Source organism: Aythya ferina (genome assembly GCF_964211825.1).
Source record: "Aythya ferina genome assembly, chromosome: 7".
NCBI lineage: Eukaryota > Metazoa > Chordata > Aves > Anseriformes > Anatidae > Aythya > Aythya ferina.
The window spans coordinates 29,860,495-29,886,012 of record NC_140302.1 but is presented as its reverse complement, the minus strand read 5'-3'; the positions used below and the strand labels follow the sequence as shown (position 1 = coordinate 29,886,012).

The following is a 25,518-nucleotide window of genomic DNA, read 5'->3' as shown; positions in this document are numbered from 1 at the left end:
GTTTTGACAAGGTTATTATTGACTGAGCTGGCTTCAAAATATATAAAACACTTTTGGTTACTGCAGCTTTTATAGGGAAAGATTACTTTTCCAAAATGAGAAAACATGGGAAAAGTTCTTGCTTAAAAACAAACACTCACACACAGAAAAACAAACAAACAAACAAAAAACTCTTGCTTTAACCCTGAAATATTTTATTGGTAAGCTTTAGAAATAGAAATAGCAATTTTCACCAAAAATTTGCTACAAAATCACCATAGCTGATAAGCTCCAATTACTGAATAAACTTGAGCAGGCTTTTGTGAGAGTGGTACTGAGCAGGGTATGGAGGAACAAATATTAACAGTGCCATTCCCAAAGAGCCAAGTACTTTAAAACATAATCCTGACTTATTTGGCTTCAAGCAGAGCAAGGTGCTGAAAAATAAAGTTGAGATTAAAATCATAATGTTTACTCCCTGCAGGACGAACTTTCTCAAGTATGGTTTTTACAGGTATCTTTCTCGCCAGCAGCCATGTGTAATAGATATCCTCAGAGTATTTCAGGAAGGATTTTCAGTACCCTTTTTGGGACAAGAATACTGCAGAAGCAGTCTCTAAGATATCTTCAACTAAATGCATTGACTACAGTCAAAGAGAAAGTATTGTGTTGTTTTTTGTTTTTTTTTTTTTTTTTTCTCCCAATGGTTACAGAAATTCCCAAGATCACTCGATTGTATCGCACACTTTTTCCAAATGAGAACATACGTTTTTCGATGAGAAATGAGCACATTTATAGAAAATACTCTCTTTTAAAAATATATTTATTATTTCTGAGACCTACTATTTAATTGCTTTCTACATGCAAGTTTGTTTCAAAATTATTTTATGCATTTATAGAGGGCTTAATGCTGATTTATGTTGTTTACTGAAATCTTGATTTACTCTGCTGGGAAACAGTTTGATGAAAATAAATAGTGTGACCATATTCAAATGTTAGAGGAGATTTTCACAGATGAAGTATTCTATAAATTTCTTCGTTAAAAATGAAACACCTTTTTTTTCAGTAAAAATATATTCCTATTAATATAGTTTTTAAAATGTTAAGACAAAGTATTTCATATTCCAAATGCCTCTTTAAATATGAACCTAAACCAGATCAAATTAAAATACTGGAAATATCATTTAAACACAAGAAAATTTTTACTGCAAGGGTGACAGTAGACTAGAACAGGTTGGGCTTGATTTTTCATCCTTGGAAATATTCAAAATCTGAGTAGACACAGCCTTGGGTAACCTGCTCTAGTGACTCTGGTTGGAGGGGTCAGATAACCTCCAGCTGGTCCTCATTCTGTAATTCTGTGATTACTCAAGATTATTTCCCTTCTCACAGGTTGTTAGTACGGACTATTAGGCTGCTGTGTCAGTAACAGGAGACAAGACAAAAAAGATTTCCAAGAGAATTATTCTTCTCTCCATTCTTCCAAAGCTGTGCAGAGACAACCACATTAAAAGTGTTAACTTAAAGCAACAAATACTATCTAATCCACACCAAATTTACTCATTTCCCATGTATTTTACCAAAGACACCTATGCTTTCCAGCAATTTCAAAGCAGTTTCTTAAAATAAGAGAAGTGTCACAAATGTCTGTTGATATCTCAGACCAAAAAAAATAAATAAATAAATAAAATGATATGTTAATAGAAAGAGATTGACCACTCTGTGTTTATTATATTTATTTTTATTATATACCTGAAAAAAATGCTCTGATTCTGGTATGACAACAAACACTTAATACTATGTTGTAAAAATATGATGATTATATAAAATATATTTACTGCAACGTGTTATTACAAAAGCACCAATGTAATGCTTAATTTGTAAAAATAAATTCTATGCTTGTTCGTTATTGGTCTAAGTATTGCATTGTAAAACAATGTCTGCTTAATGGCTGTCTTTGTAAAATACTATTCATTTAATTTTAACCTACCTGAATAGTTAATTTTTTTTTTTTTTTGCTAGTAGACAGACAAACTGAAAGGATTATCATATTTTACGACAATTAATTGAGCTCTTTTGGTCCTTTTTTCTTTTCTTTTATTATGGACTTATTAGACTGCCAGTCGTTTGCAACATCTGGAAAAACTGCATGCATAAATTGAATGTTTAATATTCTCTTTACCTGAATTTTGTGAACATGATGACAGATCTAAAGGGTTACGAATCTGGTGAAGGGCCTGGAACATAAATCCTATGAGGAGCAGCTGAGGGAACTGGGGTTGTTTAGTCTGGAGAAGAGCAGGCTCAGGGGAGACATTATTACTCTCTAAAACTACCTGAAAGAAAGGTGTGGGGAGCTGGGGATCAGCCTCTTCTCACAGCTAACTAGTGATAGGACTAGTGGGAATGGCCTCAAGCTGTGCCAGGTGAGGCTTAGGTTAGAAATTAGGAGACATTTCTTCACAGAAAGGGTAGTCAGGCATTGGAATGGGTTGCCCAAGGATTTGATGATCACCGGGGATATTTGGGAAAAGGTTGGACCTGGTGCTTAGGGACATGATTTAGTGGGGTGATATTGGTAGTAGAATGATGGTTGGACCAGATGCTCTTGAAGATCTCTTCTAGCCTTAATGATTCTATGCATGGAGAAAAAATAGAATATTTAAACTTACAGGACATAGGAAAATGACTGTTGCGAACTAACAGGGTGATCAGGTCTCATGTCCCATAGTGACTAGTCATCCTATCAGGATGATTAGTTTACTAAGGTCTACAGAACACTCATGAAGACTCATGCTCAGACATAAGCTGTACTTGCCAGTATTCCAAATAAAATCTTATATAGAAATAAATTTAATTTAATTTAAAAATAAATAAATAAATAAAATATAAAAAGAAATCTTATCTATATCCTTGGAAACATTCAAAATTCATTTGGACTTCATCCTGGGCAACCTATTCTAGCTGGCACTTCTTGAGCATTTGGACAAGATAACCTCCAGGGGTTTATATAACTTAAAACTTTCTGTGATTCTGAGATAACAATAAAAATAAGAGGCAAGAAATTAAATTTCTGTGGTAAGTCTACTTTCTATCTCCTGATTCTTGGTATTCAAAACAAAGTAAGATATTAAAATTTTTTGCACTTAATTTAGAAACTCAATAGCCACAAAATTTGATACAGAACACTAATGTAAAATAATATAGATTGATATATGTTATGTGCATATAAACATGGGTTTGAAATGGCCCACATATCAATAACTACAACTGGATGTACCAGAGAATCTATTAATAAGGCTATGGACAGCATAAACTTTCATAAAGTTACTACATTTGAATCCAAAAAAAAAAAAAAGGTTGAAGTTAAAATGCTTTGGCAGTTCCCAACCATGAAACTTTAAGCCATCTGACTGCACAGCTAATCCCTGGTGCTTTCAAGTTCTTAAATTCAATCAAATTTAAAATTTTATTACAGCAAAGGGGAAAAAATCCCTTCATGTTTACATTTGTACTGTACCTGCCTTAGCTAAAAAGCATCTTTCCTAAAAGCAGGAGTCTTAATTTCTTCATCACTGGTATCTGAAACTGTCTTCTGTCAGTTCAAAGACTGGATAAAAAATAGGACAGAGAATGGACCAAATTAAGTAATAAGAAGGGATGACTACAGGAAAAAGAAGAGATAATCCACAGAGGGTCTTCAAATGTACATACATAGACATATTTTACTTTCAATAAGGAATATTTATGATTAAATTAAAGTCAAAGGGAAATCTGTATATGGTGTATCAACATACTACAAATATAAGTATCTTCACACCAGACAGAATTTTGTTTTTCTGAAAAATAAAAGTCTTTTTTTTTTTCAGAAAAGCTTTAATACTGAATTGTCTATAAGGCAAATCATCTAGAACCATGTTTTATTGCTTAGAGTTAACACTAGAAATAAGAACCTCTAAGCAATGCAATTTACTTGTGGTGCAATCATCACTGTCCACCACATTAATCAGTTTCTTCTACTGTGTTGTATTTCTACTTCTCTCTCTCTCTCTCTCTCTCTCTCTGTATATATATATATATATATATAATAGAATCTTAGAATGGCTTGGGTAAGAAGGGACCTTAAAGACCACCTAGTTTTCTGGGATTCTGATTTTTAAAATATCCATTCACCTCCCATTTCAAAAAAATAAAAATAAAAAAAAAAATCTAATATACAATAATAAGCCTTAGGCAGTAAAGTTTTAAAACTGTCATTTTTAAGTGATACATGTATGCAGTAAGATTAAAGTATTACCACTGAATCTTTGCATATCTTTTCATTCAAAATTATATCAAATAAAAATGGTTGCTCTGATTTAAACTTCTGTTCTTTGCTCATTTATTTTGCAGTAATTTATTAACTTTATAGTATAACAAAAACACAATGCCGAGGATGAACATACCTCAATAGTGAATCATCTCTGTCATAAAATTTCTGATGCTTTCTCCTTAAAATGAATTAATTTATCCTTATTTTTCATTTGCTTCTTATCTACTAAAATTCTATCTATAAATTTCAGTCACTTGTCAAGGTCTCCAAATATTTATTGTGCTATAATTTAAGAGCCTGACAAGAATCAAATACACCAGAACTCAAGTGCAATTTCAGGTTAACTCCTCCTTTATTGAACATTGATATGTTTTGATCTGTTTCCTTGACTAAGTCATTATACCAATATTCCATTTGACACATCTGTTAAAGATGTTGTTTTTGGAATGTAAAAATTCTGACTAATCTGAAAAGAAAGTTACAGCTCTCAAATCAAACCAAAATATTAATAATTTTCTCTAATGCTTGCAACACAGTTTATCATAACTGTGATTATTTGAAACTCCAAACTGCCCCCCCAAAACAAAAAAAAAATATATATATATATAAAAAAATACGCAACAATTGATCTATTTGTTTTGGAAAGCTAATTTCAAACAGATTACCAAATTATCTTAAATGTTATTTAAAAGGTTTGTAATAAAGTGGCACAATACACTACTAAAATACAACAACAAAAAGAAACCTAAACAACAACAACAACAAACTAATGTGTAATCTAAAGAAATAAGTGATGTTACCAATTTCATAATATTTTTACCCTATTAACATAAACATTCATGAACATTTCATTATATGTCATATTATAAATTGTATCTTGAATTTTTAAAACCTGATAATCAGTTGGGGATGGTGACCAATTAGTGTTAATCTGTGTGTGCCTTTAAATAAAACTCCAAATTACATTTTATTCAGTACAGTAGAAAGAACAAACTCTATTCTTAATAGGGATCAAGAGTAATATGTGAAAAACTGAACTGAAGTGGTTGAAAGCAACTGAAAATAAAGACTAATACACTTACTCTACACTTTCAAGTGGAGAAAAAATAAGTTCTGAATCCCCCGATAAGAAAAAAAAATAAATAAAATAATGTAGGGAGTGGTGGTGACTTGAAGATGATGAGAGTGAAATGCTATGGAAAGGATATCTGCTGGCAGCTTCAGAAGATGAGAACCATCAGACCTGATTCTGTACAAAGAAAGGAGAAGCTATGATGCTAAAAGAGCTTATTAAAAAATTTCTAGCATTGAGTAAGCCAGGTTTTTAGGGTCAGTGATACCAGTGTTTATTCACCTACAGACTTGTAGTTGAATACTTGTAGTTCATCCATAGTCAAGACCGGTGTACTAAAGAACAGAAACTCTGTCAGAGACATTTACTTCCAGGGATTTACTTGTCATTAAAAAGCTGATTGTCTTGGGGAGTAGGTCTTCCACAACATCTAAATTGCAATTTGAGATGTACTATCAGAGGCAAAGCCTAAGTCAAAAGATGAGGATGCAGTTGGTAAGCTGAACATTTAGAAACCTAGGCTAGAGTTAAAAACATGAGTTCCATAACAGTCAGAGACTGACTCTTTGAAGCTGAGGTATGTATAACCTCCAGAGCATCCACAGCTTTAATGGATTGGCAGAATCTGAAACTGCATCAGACTGGCCAAGATAACACCTTTCATCCTCTGCTTGAGAGTAAATGCCATAGTGGGTGGGTAAAGAAACACCTCACATCTCAGTGCAATGTTTTTGGGTTATATATATTTCAATTAGATGTCTAAAGGAGAAGACCACTGTTTTATACGGAATAAATATAATAGCTCTATAAGTGTTACAATATTTAACTTGTTGCAAGATAAATTACACTTTTATTTTTTGTAGTCTGTTCAAATGCTGGACTTACATGTCTTGTAATAGAGCTTGGTTTGAAATATAAGTATCCATAAAAAGGTGATATGATAATACCTTGTGCTAATGGTGTCATTATCAAGCTATAAAATGATGCCATTATTTTGCCCAATTGTGTGGCTTCATGCCCAAGGCCGTTGTTCCAGCTGGAAAGAACAACTCACAGCAATATGACACATTATGAAATTTCCCTAAATACGTAAGAGATTTCATAAATGGAGTGCATTTATGTAAGCCATGCTTATACGTAATAAGTCTCCTGATGTATATCTGAGAGTGAGAAATCACATCTAACCATCCCTTCCTAAGAGTCCAAAAACTTGAAATATTTCATTGATACGATATAGACTGCATCCTCAAATCCCAATTATTAAAATAATTTCTAACACCTTCTACAAGTAAGCCAACTGTCAGAAGTTAGGGAATTAGTGATAAACTGTAAACAGGTGAAGCTAAAAAAGAAAAAACTTAAAACTCAAAAGCCAGTCTTTAATGCATATAAAACCAGCAGTTATAAATACAGCTAAATACGACATCTGCAACATTTCTCCTACAATTTGAATATCTTGTCTGTTTCATGTAAACAAACTATAACACATTGCTTACTCTGATTGTCCCTGAGACCCAGTGAGTCCCAACTTTGTCTTGTAATTTCTAGAAAAGACCAGCTGAAAGACTTTAACATTCATTATTAACATCTGGTCAGTTATTAGTTTTGCACTTCAAGCAGGATCATTAGCAAAAGCACGTTCCTCATCATGCCCACAAACTGGAACTGCAAAGGGAAGAATAATTCTTGGCATCATTCTCACATAAGAAGCAAATCTAAATTATGACATCAGTTGCAGATTGACTTAATAGTAAATTACCAAATCCAATTTACTGAAGACCTAGTAATTTAGTTTCAATCTAATTTAATTCAATTTTAGCTCTGATATATAAATGTTGATTAGCAGTCTATTGCATAAGAATATAAAGTACTTAAGTTTCTTAAGTTACTGCTGCTTAAGCTAGAGTAGATCTGTTCATTTTTTGTTCTTTCAAAGACTGAATTGAAAGGTATCAGAAACCATACAAATGTGACTAAAATTAAACCTGAAATCCAAGCCAATTAATTCAGCAGCATATTTTTCTACCATGCAGAAAAAGATAACATTCTTTGCAAGGAAACTGAGCTACAAATGTCCTCCATTCTTTGAGGCTGCACTAACATATGTTTATACTTGTGAAAGTTAAAGCTACAACTACAGCTCTTTAAAATGCATTTGACTAATGTTTGAAATTTAGATTTTAATAACATGGCCATAAAATGCACTTTCAAACTTAACCAAAATACCTAACTTAATATAATTTATTTTACTTTTTCATCAAAAGAAAAGTTTAAAGGAACAAGAGAATAAGAAATATTCAAATGATTAGAAAATAATGGAAATTTTGGGGAAAAAAAATAATCAGTGGTCTAAATTTGCTAGCCAATTCTTGTAGCCTACCTTCTTGGAAGATTAACTTGCAAAAGAATCATAGAATCATAGAATATCCTGAGTTGGAAGGGACCCATAAGGATCATCAAGTCCAACTCCTGGCATCACACAGGTCTACCCAAAAGTTTAGACCATGTGACTAAGTGCACAGTCCAATCACTTTTTAAATTCAGATAGGCTTGGTGCAGTGACTACATCCCTGGGGAGCCTGTTCCAGTGTGCAACCACCCTCTCGGTGAAGAACCTCTTCCTGATGTCAAGCCTAAACTTCCCCTGCCTCAGCTTAACAGCATTCTCACAATTTTCAGATGCCCACCTTTGGCTAGAAAATAGCTAAAGAGTTAACTAAAGACTTAATAATGATCCATTGTAGTCATAAAAGAATGAAATGGAGAGGGAAAAGTTATTCTTCTGTTGATGAATATCATAGCTCCATGAAATCAACAGCAAAAGTTTTCTCGTTCCCCTGGCAGTAACATCCACTAGTACTCTATTCATGCTTGGCTATTACAGTGATGTTTGCTACCTTTATAGTCTGAAGGCCTTATCATATAAGGCCCAAACAACTTACATTCCTTTCTGCTTCTTAGAACTCAAAGAAATGAGGAAAAAAAAAAAAAAATCTCACAACTGTGTTATCTTCAGCAGCTGAAGATAATGGAATGGAAAAGGAAAATAAAGTAATGGAAAAGGAAAATATAATAATAAAAGAAATACAATGGAAAACAAAGATTTTAGAGACCTTTGATCATGTTAGGAAATCAATAGGACCTTCTGGATCACAGTTCTTTGCCAAATCTCATCATAAATTTTGCATACACTGAGTTGCAATATGTATATATGTAAAAACGATGCACAAGCCAGAGTTTTCATATTTAATCTGCTTGAATATACCAGCACAACACGATGTGCATCTTAGATGCCAGCCATAGCAACTGTATTGTCACTGAATAGGTTTAACATCATGGTGTATAACCATTTTGCTAATTTTTATTAATGACAAATTTCTATTGGTTATTTACAAGATGCAACTTCTAGTTTATTCAGAATTTAAGTTTTTATTTGTGACTGATTTTCGTTGCTGAATGGTCAATTTTCTCAAGATGGTTTGGAGAAAACGGACAGGAAACACTTAGCTGAGACTATTCAGAGTTTGACAACAAAGATTTTTAGGATAGAACTTCTCAGATCCGTGTCACTAAAACAACCCCTTTGGGAGCCTCATGATCAGGCAGGCTCCCCAGGCTTGCTGCTTGCCAGAGGGGCTTCCTGGTAATCCATGGACACTGAAAGAGCCTCTTGTTCCAGCCAGACCTGTGATACAAACCCTCTCTCTGGACAGTACTTGAACTTTGAGATCTTCAGGGAGTTATTCACAGTGACCTTAAAGAGTTCTGTGATCTTTTGCTTTTGAGATCTTCTGATACTACCAGATGAAAGCACAATGAAAAGACACTTCAAAGAGCAATACTGATATGTGCCAAATCATTATTTTTTTTTCTCCCCATATTACATTTAGTTCTCCCCATATTACATGCTTGAAGGCAGGTGAATGACACTAAACAACTAAGCTATGAAAAGCTAAACCTAGCCCATTTTCACATAACATAAAAGTATGTTACAAATCAGAAAAAAATCCACTGGTTACTCCGAATTACTATTTACATAGCTCTGCTCATGATAAAGCAACAAAGGACAATTAAAATTTTCCTCAAATGATTTTTTTTTTCTAAGTGTACCATAATTAACAGCCTAAACAGATTTTAATTCAATCTCAGGATAGGTAGGATTGTATCAATATACAGTTCTGGTATTTAAATTACTCTGGCATGTTTATGGAAATGTTGGTTCAGAAAAAATGAATTACGATAAGAAACATAAGTGATATATGTATTTTACATACATATAAAGAAAAGTAAGTGGCATCAGGAATATGTACCCACCAGGCCATATTCAGCCTTAAATATCTGTATCTCCCTTTCAGTTTCTCTTCTCAATTTAGTTTCTTCTTATGTCAATCACCTATTTCCCTGCTGACATACATTACTTTGAGTACAACAGACCAGACAAGGGAAAGGTATTAAATAAAATAAGTGAATACTTTTCAACAAGTTTATATGAATACTGATGCAGTACTTGTGAAAAATCAATTTCAGGCTTGTAGTTAAAATCTATTTTGTGACTAAATGAAATCTGTTTCTGGTGAAAGAAGGATCAGTGAATTTCTACTGTGGAAAACCAATGCTACTTTGCAGCAAATTGTTATGGCTGTGAGCGTAATGAGGAAAAATAGCTTTAAACCTGAAACTAAGTTTTAATGTCACATGAACCTAATTTTTCTGGCAGTGATGTCTCAGACAAGGTCAGAATAAAAGCATCTTCTGAAAGTGTCTCAAAATGTCCTAGAAAGTTCATAATTCATACAGCTTAGCTTTTCCAAACTGAACAAATACTTCCTATCTTTTTTTCCTGAGAGAATAAAAGGACCAATAATTCCTTATACTATTTTTTCTATTAACTACACTCACTCCTTCATAAAAGAATATATCTTGCTTAGCTGATCACAAAGCAAAACTAAGGAGTTCATACATAAAGCAATTTGTGAACAATCCACATGCAATAATCAGGCTATTCAACACAGCCCCAACAACGGGAAGAATTTGTTTTCATTGACACATGAATACTGAGTTAATAATAGGGTGTTGGAAAGAAGGTACCTTAGAGACATTAAAAAAACTACCCTACACTAACAAAAGACCACTGACTAATTCTAGAGTTAAACTTTTCAACAACAACAACAACAAAAGAGCTTAATACATACAGAAATGTTTCTAAAGCTGAATTAAAAGGTTTGCATTGCATGTTTCATAAATAAAAGTGTTACTATACAAAACTAAAGAGGATGATTAAAATACTTATTCAAAAGTTCAGGGGAAGAAACTGAAAAAAAAAAAAAAAAAAAAAACAACAAAGGAATCCAATGACATTTCAACAGAAGCCCAAAGAGACTGCCAAACAGCTATTGATAGTGATGTAGTGCTACAACCATGAACAGTGACACTACTGATGTGACACAGCCTCCACCCAGGACAGCAGCTGGTGAAAACCATTTTTGATTACTGGCATGGAAGAAATCTGAGAATGAGGAAGTAATTTCCTTTTGTCCCCTGTTTGCGCAGCTCAGCAGAATGAGATTTTGATTCAGGACTGACACTACACTACAATTATTCTTATTAATCCTACAGTACTACTAAAGGTTCACGTTTATCCCCTATTCCTTTTGTGAAAGGTGATTTTAAGGAAAATGGATAGAAAGCAGGTGAGACTACAGTGGGAACAGGAAAATGCTTATCAGTCAGCATGAAATGATAAAGACAGATATGATGTTAGAAAATGAGTTTAGATCATAGGCATCAAAAAATAGGGAAAAAATGCTAGCATGAACACAAACACTACTCGATTTCTTCAGAAGAGTTTAATATATAAGATTAGAAAAAGTAAATATGTAATAGATATACACAAGCAGTATAATGAAGCTAAAACCAGACCGATTATAAATATTGTGTTTGAAAGACAACAGATGATTAAAAGGAAAACAAAATCTAAAAAGCGTATTTTTAAACTCAGCATCTACCAACTTTTATTCTCCCACAAGATTAAAGACACCTTCACTTTGGAAGACTAAATAATGATGACCAAAAAACAAAGAAACAAACAAAACAAAACAACAACAACAACAACAAAAAAAAAAAAAAAAAACACTTTGATTTCTGTTTCTGAATAATGGAATGTTTCACTCAAGGAAATAATGTGTACAGAAATCTGGGACCACACTATAACAGAAATCTGAATTTAACAAAAAATTAGAAGTGGTTAAACTTTTCAAATTTCCTCGGTAACTATGAGCTACCAATAGATCATTCTTTCCACTTTGCAGGATGGAACTCATTTGAAAAAAGTGCCTTTATAGATGAAATATATAAAACAAAAATAAAGGAACAGCTCTAACTAGACTTAAAATTCTAAATTACATTTATTTAAGCTGTTGCTACCCACCCATAATCATATCATAATATTATAATGTTCTTAATATTATATGTTCATAACATTATATGTTCTTGATCTCAAAGAGTTTTGAAAGTGTCCAGTGAAGGTACTTCATAGTGTATTTTATAGGAGTTTCAAATCATCTGTCCTAGGAGAAAGAAGGATGAGACACAGCAACCATTTGCACTGTCAGGCAGCAAAATTGCCAACATACATGAAAAACAAAGGAGACAAGGAAGCTTTGTTTGAAAGGCACATTTTGTAGAAATGTCAGGCTCTTTATATCTTATTCTCTTTGAAGCATTGTCTTTGAAGCTGCAGTTTTATTAACCTTAAACACATAATTCCATAATTATATAGTTTAATAGTTAAAATGAGATTTATTTCTAATATAAGTCAATAATTTTTTGAAATCACAACAGTCCTCATCATATTTGGTGATTGAACTCCTTCCAGCTGAACTCTTAAAACCAGGGAGATAATTAAAAATGTATCACATTTTTATCACAGGTTTGACTGAATAACATTTGATTGATTTAGTCTTCTCCTTTACTCACTTGACAAATGAAATCAGGGTCAGTCTTTTTAAATAAGAGATAGATGATCACCTTCATGAGCAAGATATAAGAAACACCTCTAGTGCATCTTCTGGAACAGAATTCAGCATACACACAAGCATGATGAAGATCTAAGGAATACTTTCACTCACAGGAGATAACTCTTTAACTAGCAGCTTCTCAATCACAGCTAGAGCTGTTCTGTATTATTAACTGTAATCTTACTATAATCCTCTGAACCTTTCATACTCAGTTTAGCTCAAAGTGTGCCCTTAACTACACACAGAACTGAAGTAAAACCATATAGAACATTTATCTGATTTACCCACAGTGACCAAGAGCTAAGCTTCAATATGACATGAACAAAAATGAGAAAAAATAACTCAGAGGAACCAATTATTGCAAATAAATGGCAAATCCACCTTTTGCTTGAGTAATGAAAACTACATCAAGTTCATAGAGTCATGTCTTAATATCCTAGTAGAAATTCTGTAACTTTTGGAGTATGATTTATTTTATTTCATGGATAGAAGGGTAAATAAAAGTTATGCTTATCTGATTACTAAGCACTTGCTGAGCATCTTCTCAGACTTCTGGAACCCGTACTGAAAAGAAATAGTTTAACTAAGTCTCTGTATATCCTGATGGACACAGTTATCTGTGGTCAGGAGTTAATCAAAAATTATCTCTTACTGCAGTGGGATATTTGACAGCTGACTCTCCAGAATGTTTGGTGTCTTATAAAAGCACAAGGGCAGTAAAACTGTGAAAAAATAAAATGGACACTGTTCCAGGAAATCTTCTAAAGGTCATGTGAATGTTCTACACAGTTTCAGATGGAAGGTATAAAAAGACATTTTTAGTGCAATTCCTAAATTAATTACAATAACGATTGATGTCAAACATGAAGTAAGTGATACATTTAAATTGTCTGACAATCATGCTCAGAACCTTCCCAGCTATGGCATAATGATGTGCTTTTCTTTATGTACTAGTGAGAACTGTAGACTTTCTTGCGAGGCAGTGGGGCTAGACTAGACGATCTTTAAAGATCCCTTCCAACCCATACCACTTTGTGATTCTATGACGTACTTGATTAAAGAATCACTTTAGGAACTTCAGTCAACCTGCTTAATAACAAAAAGTCATCCGCCTGTGTCTGTACTACCCTTTACAAGAACAATATTAATAATCTACTTTATGACATCACGAAAAAGAATCTCTTTAATAATTTTTTTTCAGGTTAAAAAAAATAGTTGTTGAAAGCCCATAGCACTTGGTTACAGTCTACCAGTAGTAGCATCTTGAATATTAAAATTTATTTTACTTACGTGATGAAGCCAGAAACAGAAATGAGATAAAACACTAATTCTTAAAATATTTCACAGAACTTAGGCTGTAATTACATCATTAATCAAAAAGAAGAAAAAAAAAAAAAAAAAAAAACTATTATGTCTTTTAAATAACCATTTCTGAATGTTATTTTTGCATACTTTTTTTTTTTTTTCTATTCCTAAACCAAAATATATTTTAAAAAATCAGAACAGAAGGTTATAGCAGTACAGCTGTTTATCCATCCCCTAAGCAGCAGGACAAAATAGTCAATTCGGTTAAAGACTATGCACTAGACCAATTGTATTATCACTTCTTGTGAGCATAGGGCTCTAAGTGTCAATGAACTGGCAGTGAAAGAAGGTAATGGTCAATTGGTAATGGACCGATTTCATTTCACATTCATAAAAACTTGCAAAGCTGAAAAATGGATCAAATCAATCTTTGTTTTTTAAAGCCCAGCAAATGTTTTCTAGTAATAACTGCTTAGATATGTCAAAGATGTTTTGTTTTGTTTTGTTTTGTTTTTTTTCTTAAATTGTGAATTAGTGGTCCTTAACTTCAGAGACAATTATAAACACTTTTCCTCCACATCACTGATTTCACTTTACAGTTCCTAAGAACAACTAGTAGGGTACCTCCTGATGGTTTCATTCCTTTATTTAGATGACACCAATGGAGTCATTTTACTTTTGTTGTAATAATATTACACATTAAAAAGGAAAAACAAAACCAAATCAAAACAAACAAAAAAATCTTGGAATACTGAAAATAAAGAAAATGTTATTTCAAAATACATCCTTAAAGCACAGCAAGTACAGCAGATGGTACATATCTGCTTCCTTAAAGAATCAAAACTATCCAGATAGATGGTTATATGAGTTGTTTTTAAAACCAATTTCACAAATTTCAAATACTCCTTGTGAATATCTGTTAGTGATATTTACTCCTATTTCTTCTTCTAGCTTTCTTTCTCCATCTCCCTTCACTCCTCTTCAGACATCTTTAGCTGCAGCATCACCCCTTAAATCTTTCCTTCACAAGATTAACAAATGAAATCATTTCAGTTTTTCAAGTCATTTTTCTCAGAGCTCTTTGCAATTTTTACCATCTTCTAAACTCTAAGGTTGAAATCAGAAAGAGCTGAGTACAGCAAAAGAACTGTTTACACATTTCTCTTAAAACATTAGGTTTATGTCTTTGTATGCATTTTCATTTTGTTCCATTTGTATCATGAGTTATTTTTTGAACAATATTAGCTCAAGTGTCACTTTAGCAAGAGAATTTTAGAAGTATAACACTACGTAGCATGAAATAAGAACTTGCTTTATGAATATGGTGTTTTAAAAGCCTTTAAAATTATTAATATATCATTAATAAAAATTAATTTCTCTCTCTACAACTCCAGAAGGCTATTGCATTGATGTACCATTTATCAGCAAGTTTCTTCTGATCGAAAACACAGTTAAACTTAGCACACCTGATATCATATTGCCAGTAAAGTAAATCATCAATACTGTATCTTGTATATTTGTCAATTTAAATTGAAAATACCAAAATAAAAATTCTTCCTCCATAATATACTTGATTTCACCATACTTACTGAGGCTAAGCAAAGTTAACAATTAAAGGTTGTGAAAATCAGTTTTCAAAATGATAAGAACTCAAGTAGGAGGGTATTCCCCAAAAATAAAAATTCAGACATAAAGCAATTCATCAATATTGAATGCAGCCCCAGTAATGTAGTATTCATGTTAATGAAGAGAGCGTGTAAGTGGATGTGAACAAAAACTAATGGTTTAACATCATAGTATCATGTAGAATCACTGTGAATGATAAACTATTTGAAATCATCTCAGAGGTGAAACTGCATTTGACAATCGGATTACACATTTGTAAATTCAGGAATAAATTCACATAGGTACTAGTATCATAAAAACTACATCTTGCAGTTACACACACTGATTTTCAATGATTGCCTAAACAGATTAAATTCTATCATAATAGAATATCAGTCAAAAGTGTCACTTCAAATAAGATCAGTTCCATGTCAAATTCTTATTTATCTTTTTAAAAATTGAAAGTCCATTTTTACATCTGGCTACTACAACAGCCGTAATCACCACCAAAGAAACTTTCTCAAGTTTTTCCACCTAGCACAAAAAAATAAAAAACAACAACAAAAACAGAACACAGCATCTTAATGGAGTAACAGGAATTGTAAAGATTACACTGGTACTGTGCAGTGCAATTTAATCTTCTATCTGCAAAACAATGTCTTGACAGACTAATAAATGTCACTCTATTCAAAAACTGATTCAAACTGAAGGTGAAGAACTATTGGGTTGGCTAGGGGGGGAGAAGGGGGAGGAACAGAAAATGAATTTTATAAAAGGCAAAAGATAAAGCTTGTTTAGCCAAGCAAATCAAAGGCTGGTAGGGAATATGACTGTTGTGTATAAATACGCTAGAAGTCATAAAAAACAGGAAGAATGAAGAGCTACCAAAGCCAAATAGGTGCACAATAACAAATACGCATAAACTGAATGACTACATTTGTGTTGCAAATACAGGAGCTACTTTGTGAAAATACACTAAGTTCAAATAGTAAAAAATAAAAATAAAAAATGTTTAAAAACAGATGGCTGAACTTATGAAAACTTGTTTGCCTGTATCAGGTAACATGACCTTGATGGAGAAGATTCCTGCCAGCATTACTAAGATGTCAGAAGACCTATAATAAGACCTTGATGTACCATGTGTATTCGCAAGACTTGGAGCCCAGCACTTAAAACTTGTAGCCTTTCACTTTTTGTAAATCACTATACACACATCAGATACACATCAGCAGTCAGCAAAGATATATATATATATATATGCATATATATATGTATATATTAAAAAAAAAAAAAAAAAAAAAAAACAACTATTAATAATGGAATCAAGCGTTGGATAGAATAAAGATTCTTCTGCATGAAAACCAAATGCTGAAAAGTAACTGCTTACAGCCTGTATACACTTACTTTAAATACATAATTTGCAACATCAGGTCACGATAATAAACACAGAAGATGGCTATAAACATGCCCAGTAAATGAGAAGAGCCAAAGACCAAATAAGAAAAAGAACTGCAAAAATAATAAAAAGAAAAAAAAAGAAAAAAAAAAAAAAAAAAAGATGATTTATATTCATGAGTTCAAGTAGCCCTTATTTATATGAACTCTAAATAAAATTTAAAGGAAGAGGATGAAAAGATGAGTATCTGTCTTTACAATGAAACAAAGACAAGACTAAAGCACATCAGATTAGTGTAATTTTTCCAGCTCTTCAGGATGTCTTTTCTAGTTAGAATAGAGAAGTGAATTGATTACTTTGCAAATAATACAGCTGCAATTGATTTTTTTTTTTTTTTTACCACTGCCAGCCTTACCACAGATGAACACAGCTTTGAAAAGGATTTTCAAAACAAATCGAGTTCCATTCTTAATGCCCACAGAATATAAATTAAGCATTATTAGTTTAGCAAAAATCAGTGTAATCATTCTATAAGAAAAAGTATTATCAGCTGACAGTAGTTAATAAAGGTATGATATGAATTAAATAACTTTTACCCTTTTCTAATGCCTAAAGAAAAAGCTAAGGAAAAATCTGTTCTTACTGATGCACATGGGACTTAACCACGAGTGCTGTTACTCAGGGCAGAAAATACATCTTTTGTTGTATTCCCGTTGAAGAGGTGACATAAGCACTTTAAAGAATCCCACTGACTGCCTTCTCTTTGGCATGGATGCAGTGATACATCACACTAATGCTGAGGAGTACAGCAAGAATACACTCCGAATAAGAAAGTGGACTGAAAACTTCCTTTTAAACCATTTTAATACACTGTGCAAACACCTCCTCCCTGAACAACTCCCCAACAACTCCACAAAGTACAACAGTAACAACAGAAAATTGTAATGTTTCCATCCTCTTATTTCAGTTTAAATGCTGCTTTACATTATTTCCAGTTTTTTATCCTTGCTGCCACAGAAGAGGTGTACTTCGTCCTTGTTCTTTTCAATCTGTACTGTGTACATACCAGCACTGTTAAATTTTCAATACAGGAACATGTACTTAAATGATCATCATGGGGGGGTGGGGGGAGGGGAGAAATACAGTTTAATAAGGACAATGATTATACTACACAGGCAAGATACCAGTTGAAAAGATTAAACTGAAAAGGCACTTCATATATTATGCTCTATACAGTGGACGTGGCTTGCAACTAAAAGTAGTATCAAGTCCCCTCCATGGTAAAATGTGCACATTTCTGTGGCCTTCTTTGGAGAGAAACGTCTGATCACATCACTTTCCAGCATTACATACTAATTCAACCCTGCAGGCATAATAAGCATCTTAGAGTCTTGAAAGTAGACACTTATTGGCACAACAACTCCAAAAGGGAAAAATTAAGATCTGATGGGATAAAATTTAATGCTACATTTCTCTCAAAAAAATACTGTTCACACATTTTGTTTTGACGGTGATTAGAATTAGTGTCTGTAAAAGCTACATCTCCTTCTGTCTTAGAAGAGGACTACCCAGATGTTACCTAAACATTTTTTTTATTATTTTTTTTCCCACTTCAGGAACGCAGTTGTAAATAATGGAACTCAAAAGACCAAACAGGTAGATAGATACCTGTTATAGCCTAAATACAGCCTATCTTGCTCTTATATTCTACAAAATTTATTTAAAATTATAATCTCAAGATTTACAGCCATTTTCATTACTTTTAAATTCTTGGGGTTTAGAGTGGCTTAGAAGGAGAATGCACTGAATTCCTGAGATTGATCTTAATGTATGCTGTAAATTCACTGAACTCACAGTTTACCACGTAGTAAGTCATTAACTTTGAATGTCTTAAGGAGAGAGCAAAGAAGGAATCTTATTGCTGCCTCCAACTATCTAATGAGTGGGTTGTAGAGACAGGCTCTTCTCAGAGATGCACAGAAAGAGAATTAGATGCAATGGTCAAACTGCAACATGAGAAATGCTGAATTTTAAAGAAAAAATGTCAATGGCCAAGGATATGAGCACTCTGATCTCATTTTGAAACTGGTCCTGCTTTGAGCAGGTAGCTGGACCAGAAGCCTTAAGAGGTTCTTCCAACATAAACTATTTTGTTTCTCAGGCTCAGAAATTTTGTACCCACAGCAAGTAAGTTCTGTGCTATATCTCTATTAATTTGATGAAGAAGCATAATGTGAAACCCTTCAGTTAGAGGTAATTAATACAAAAATGTTATCAGCAAAATCAGACATTTCTATAAAACTATGTACACAGCAGAGAATTTTTCAGACACTACAACTGGGAATAAAAGATAAAAATTACCTTAAATGAAAACAATTCAATGCTTGCAAGAAGATGGCATTACAAGACAAAGGAGTAATGATGATTCTATATACATATAAACAGCTTTTATTTCACTCATTTGAGAATATCTGACAGCTTGAATGGTTTTTCACTACCTGGACTTCTAGTTAATACGGCAATTTTAACAAGACTGCAATCTGCAACAATGCCACTCTTGTGTATTTTTCTTGTCACAGTAAAGAATAATAATAAAAGGAAAAGCTAAGAAAGTAAAATGAGAACATCATGAAATGAAAAAAAAAAAAGGAAGGAAAGTCAGTCAGAAGAAACGTCAGAAGATTCACTTTCCCCCAGTTTTTTGTAATTTATGGTCATCGAAGGGTAACAGAATGAAACACTGAAGGAACAATAAGGTGCAAGTAGGATAAGTAGTAACGGTGTAGTAACATACTAAAATTTGTAGAGCATATTGGTCTAAAAAATATTTTTTTTTTTAACTTAAAGAACATATGTGTTCAAAACAAGTGTTCTATAGTGAGCAGTTCACCCATTTCCACAGGTTACCACAACTCTCCAATTCATACCTACACAGATCATTTCCTCACTCATACAGATCATTTCCTCACTCATTCCAAACAACATACGTAGCAATACAAAAATAACTTCTGGATATTTTTCTTGTTTATGCATCCAAAGTTTGTACTAATCCTTCTGACAAAATCATCACTTTAAGAAACGAATAATACAACTTCAACATGACATGTATTCAACTAACTAATGTGTAATGTAATTGCAAATGGAGGTTCACATTTGTACCAATGTGTTTCTACTGCAAGGCACTGTGGAATTCTTACATTTTCTTTCCCTAGTGTTGCTTAAAGCTTTTGTCAGTAACTGGAGAGAAAACAACTTCTTTATTAATAAATTTCTATATGGCATATTGAAGGAAGAGCAAAGATAATAGGACAAGAGGATAAGTGGAAGGTTAAAAAAAAATAATAATAAAATCTGCCTTTGATACTATAAATGTGGAATAAAAAATGAAGATCCCAATGATGCTATTATGGACTTGGTGACACTGAAAAACATATGGGGTTATGGTAGATAATTAAATTCCTATGGCAATCCTGGCTGTATAGAACAAAATAATGAATGTCAGAAAAAGACTGGACTGGAATCACAAGAAGATAGAGCAGGAAAGGAAGTGCTAAGGTTGCATATCCAGGTCTGGCATCCGTAATTCCCAGGGGATACTGGAGGGTTTGGAGAAAAACTGCAAGAATGACAGTAAGACTGGAGAAAGACTGAAGAAAAAGTGATGGAGCACATTGTAAGTATTTACAACAGCACAAGCTCTTCTCTCTAGCAGAAAACTATATTTCAAGACTAGCACATGGAAAGATACACTTTCAGTGAATAATATATTTTTAAACAGTGCAATAATTAAGCCAGAACTATTTAGTAGGACTCCAGTGCACATCCGATTACTAGAAATACTGAAGCCAAGACTGAATATTTTTTTTGAAATACATTGTCTAATTCAAACAGCAATTAATTTGTGAAAGCCTGTGCTTTGGATAATGTCTCATTTCAGATTATATTATCATAGCAGCCCCTTCTGGATTTATCATCTATGAGATACAACACCAAGGTAGCAATGGAATCAAATGCTTACATGGAAAAGCAATGACAAGTAATTAATGTACTTATAGCCAGATTTTAAAAGAACAGATGACCTTAAAGCTCTCCACTCTCTTGTTTAAAACAATTACCTACCTGGCTAACTGTGCCTAACAGTTAGTTGTTCATACAGCCTCTCTGACGGCATAGAATATGTTTGTGTAATACAGATCAAGCAGTTTGATGTGTCTGTTGTTTGTTTGTTTTTTATTTGTTTTGTTTTGTTTCTTCAAAATATAGCTTCCTAACAACAAATAATTCAGGAGAGATTATAAAAATGACACCATTAACACAATTTAAAATCCTTAAAACATTTTAAAAAGAAAACTAGTCAACATTTCATACTGAAAGCAAACAGAATCCCTGACCTAACATTGTCTTGCTGAGTCTAAAGGAATGAGCATTCACACTATAATCTGAGAAAGATCAGAACACCTCCCCAATATCCACCTTCTGGTCTTAACGCTAAAGACAGTTTGTGATTCTGTTCAACTTTGTGCTAATATTTGATTGTTCCTTAGGAATGAGCATTAGTTAATCCACAAGGAACTGTGGGATGGCTCTCATTTGAAAATCTTGTAGTCTCACTAGCTTCTAATTTTGTTATTTCGTAATAGGAATTCATACATTGACCATATTGGTACAAAATTAATACATAGATTTTAAAACGGTAGAGGTCAACAGGAAGTACTTCAGCAACAACAACAAAATACCTAAGAGATCCCAGGTATCGATATGAGAAAATTCCGAGGGATTTTCTTTTAGTAGCATATACAAAGATTAACTCCTTTTATCTGTGGCTACAATAACTCCTACACATTAGAATTCCATCAAAAATACTGATTTACCAAAATAAATGTTCTTAAGCATGAATATCTGATTAATCTAAGATAGAATCTTCCTCTTGCAAAGGATGCTGATGGTGTCTTAGCTCACTCCTGAGAACGTTCCTCCAGAAAAATTGCCCTAACTTTTGAAGTGTCACTGCTTGTGGAGAGCTGTCAGCTCTGCAAACACATCTGTAAGCACCCCTATAATTTCTAGTTAGTTGGCCATAGCCAGCATAGGAATTAAGCTCTTAAATCCTAAACAAAAGCCCAGAGCTGTTTCCAGTCATTGCTGTCAAGTTTAGCTAGAGCTGGAAAGTACTGTTTCCCAAATCACTCGCTCAAAGACCATGAGAAACTCTATTGGTTCAGCTTTCAAGAGGTCAGATTTGGAGCCTTCAAGTCATGGAACAAGTGGCCATGTGCTGCTTCTGAGGAACAGTCCAATGATGAAGATTTACATTTTTTTTTTTACATTTAAGTAAAAAAGTTTTTATATTAACTTGGCTTGTGTTTTGGACGGGATTCAGTAGGTTGAGGTATCTTGCAGCTGAGTTCAGTGGCCTGACCAAGAAAAATTCCTGCAACCTTAGGAAACCCAGGAGCTACTGTAACTAGAAAACCCAACGTACCTGACAGTGTCAGGGACACAACCATATTGGCGAGACTCACAAGATTCCCATCACTACTCACCAGATGTGAGGTTCCAAAGAAGCCCACTTCACAAACGTCTTACACTGGAGTTTTTAAGTTGATTATGGCCACTGAAATTCTATTAAGAAATATTAACAAAATGCAATTCGGTCCTGTTTGGCACAAATCCAAATTTAAACAGAAATGTAAGATACAGAAATCCTGCGTGTTGTTCACATTTATCTATGAAACCCTGGTTAGATAGAGAAACTAAGATTTCTAGAAATGACAGTCATGATAAATAGGATGAAAATATCTATTCCCTACCATCTTCCTATTACCATTCTGACTCTCTATGAGCCAAACATTTACTTTAAAATTACTCTGACTGCATGGGAGCCACTGTGTATGACCTTTACAGGTTTCTGCAGTTCAAAAAATGCATGGATATTTTCTTCAGGTGGAATCTTAATCTTTAAAGGTTTTTCTTTTATTATATATATTAAAAAAAAAAAAAAAAGAAAAAAAAAAGTTTATATACTCTGTGATATGTTGGTTCCCTTCCAAAATCTCAAGAAGAATGAATTACTTCTTTTCCTGCAGCTCATCAAATGTTTTGAACGAATAAAAGTTATCTTTCTTTAAGCGGTATTTTCTATCTCATTTTAAATGTTCTAACTATAATTTACTTAATTAAGTATGATAAGGGAAATGGAAATTAAAAAAAATAATAATAATCTCAATATCTACTTGTTAAAAATCACAGGGAGACTATTTTTATTAGGAAATAGAATATCTAGACATCTGTATTGTGTTAAACAGTTACCAGTAGATGGTGTCTTGGTTTCTGGAAAAGAAAACCCTATACAATTGGCACATCAGTTACAGGAGCTCTTATCTCAGAAATTTAAATTATACACCAATTAAAACTATGCATCATTGAGGACTAATTATCTCTTAATTAGGTGTTTTGCTTCCCTAAATCATCAGCTAAACTATTAACAGTGCTTCTGCTTTCTGAGAAGTAACAGTTATGTCAACCAAGTTAAATATTTACAGTTGAACCCATTTCTAAGGTGATTGAAAAAAGAAATGTATCAGGGAAAGTTATGAAGTTAATGTTTACATTTATTGGAGTGGTCTAGAAGTTGGCACAATATGGCTAGAAAATTCATTCAGTTGTATTTTAAGAAAACAGAATTAGCAGCTCTATTATTATTTGTTAAAGAAATAAAGGTATAGTAATCAGGAAACAACTCCTCATTTCAGTAATACATCCAGATATTCTCAGGATTCATGGAAAGCATTTTGGAAAAAGCCATATAGGATTTGGTTACATTGCATTTTTGGAGAATGTTACACAGTCTTGTGATTTATTGTCTATGCATTTGGCCTTGCAACTGCAGGGAAATAAATTATAGATATTATAGAGGTACAATTTCCAAAGGCAAGAACCAGTAGGTTTGTGGTATTGTATTTGATTAACTCAGGAGAAAAAAAAAATGGTAATCATAATTACCATAACAGTGCCCATTTGGTTAGTAATTTTTGTCTACTTTTTTTAATGCAATAATTACACTTTTAAGATATACCTGTAATAATGCAACTATAACACAGAAATTTTAGTAATGGTCTCTAATGTGTTTAAAAACAAAATGAAGTTTAGTTTTAGAATCTAGTATTGAAAGGAAATTCCAAGAGACATAACTATCTCCACACTGCTGCCCCACTGATTACAATTTCAATATAATTTTGAATTTCTTCTGTTAACGGAGTCAGGTTTTTTAACCCTAAGTCTAGAGTAAATACTCTATTTAATTTGAATTGAGAAAGAATGAAAAACATATTTTCATATATTTTCATCAGATATAAGAAGCAATCCTACATGAGATAAAAATCTGAATTTCCAGACTTTTTTTTCTATAAAACAAAGTAAATGTTTCTAGTCTGTCGTGCCCAGAAAGGTAATCAGATGGCAGAATACTGAAGTGCAAATGTACCAAATGTCCTATACAGCCATATGATTTGCCACTGAAAACTGATTCTTTATATCTACATCCTTGTACCCTGGTTCTGCATCTTTTACTACATGACTAAAACAATAATAGCTCCTAATAGAGGAATCCATAATTATTTGTTCTCTTCTCTGTTTTATTAGTCTGATAAGCAGATATTCTAGGGAAATATTTTTGGGGGAGACACCAATAGTAAAATTTTTTTTAAAAAAAATCTTTTAAATGGCTTTAAGTAGGGCTCCTAAATGAGAGTTTCCACTGACATTGACAGCATCCTATAAATACTCTTTCAGAATTATTGTCAATCCCAAATTTTGTTTGCCTATAAAGCATCAGTATCAGTTGCACTCAAACATGTCAGAAGCTTACATAAACCTACAAGGATCTAACACAAAAGCAGATTAGCTTTTTTCTCTGCTTTTTCCACTACAAGACTCTCTAGGACTTTATAGACAGACAATATATAAAACCTGACAGAATATTACAAAAATTTACAATAACATTATCTTCCTTCCAAATCTCTTCCAAAGCACTACGTACTACTAAACCCTTTGTCACTCAAATAACTTATTTTCTACATTCAGATAAAGAACTTTTATCTAGTCTTGTGGTTCTACACTCTTGCGTCTGGCCCTGCAATTTCACATCACTTCTTTCAGATTGTAGGGTGAATATTATGTGGTCCCTAACCTGAATATATTAATCTCCTTGCCTTTTAACATCCAACTCTCTTGAGAATTTTCATAAAGATGTGTTTATTGTTATAATTAATCCTGATGCTACACAGTGATCGATATCATCATCCTTATGGAAAAATGAAGCTACGTATATATGTTTATATTTTAGACTATACCTCAGTCGTCTAAACTCTTCCTTGTCCAAGAATGCCAAAGGATGCCTTCTCGTCCTATTCTCTAAAAGAATTTCATACTCCTTGCTGAGCCCTATCTAAATGGTCGTCTGGAGGATTTCCTAGGTGTTTGTTCTCGATATACTACTTTAAAACTTCATTTTAAGAAGAATCTTATATTTACTGTAATAAAACATCAAAGTCATTTTGAAAGCTAATGCATCCACTTCATCATGAACATACCTGTTTAGTGTTTCAAGATTTATAGTGTCTTCACACATAGCTATAAGCAGCTATTCAGCAACCTCCATGAAAATCATTAATGAACTTAGAAATGGAATTGCTAACCATAAATCACAGAGATTAGATTTTGGTATGCAGTCACTAATGGGAGGATGTAACGTACAATCACAGCCAAATGTAGACACATACACATTTTCCAAACAAAGATTACAGAATCATGAGCTCTGAAAAATTTGGTAAGA

At 33.0% G+C, this 25,518-nt stretch overlaps 1 protein-coding gene across 15 annotated transcripts in view; it reads right to left on the bottom strand.

Moving 5' to 3' along the window:
- ATRNL1 (attractin like 1) overlaps positions 1–25,518 on the bottom strand; it is a 493,132-nt gene that overhangs the window by 255,327 nt on the left and 212,287 nt on the right. The gene's annotated exons all lie outside the window — the stretch shown is intronic.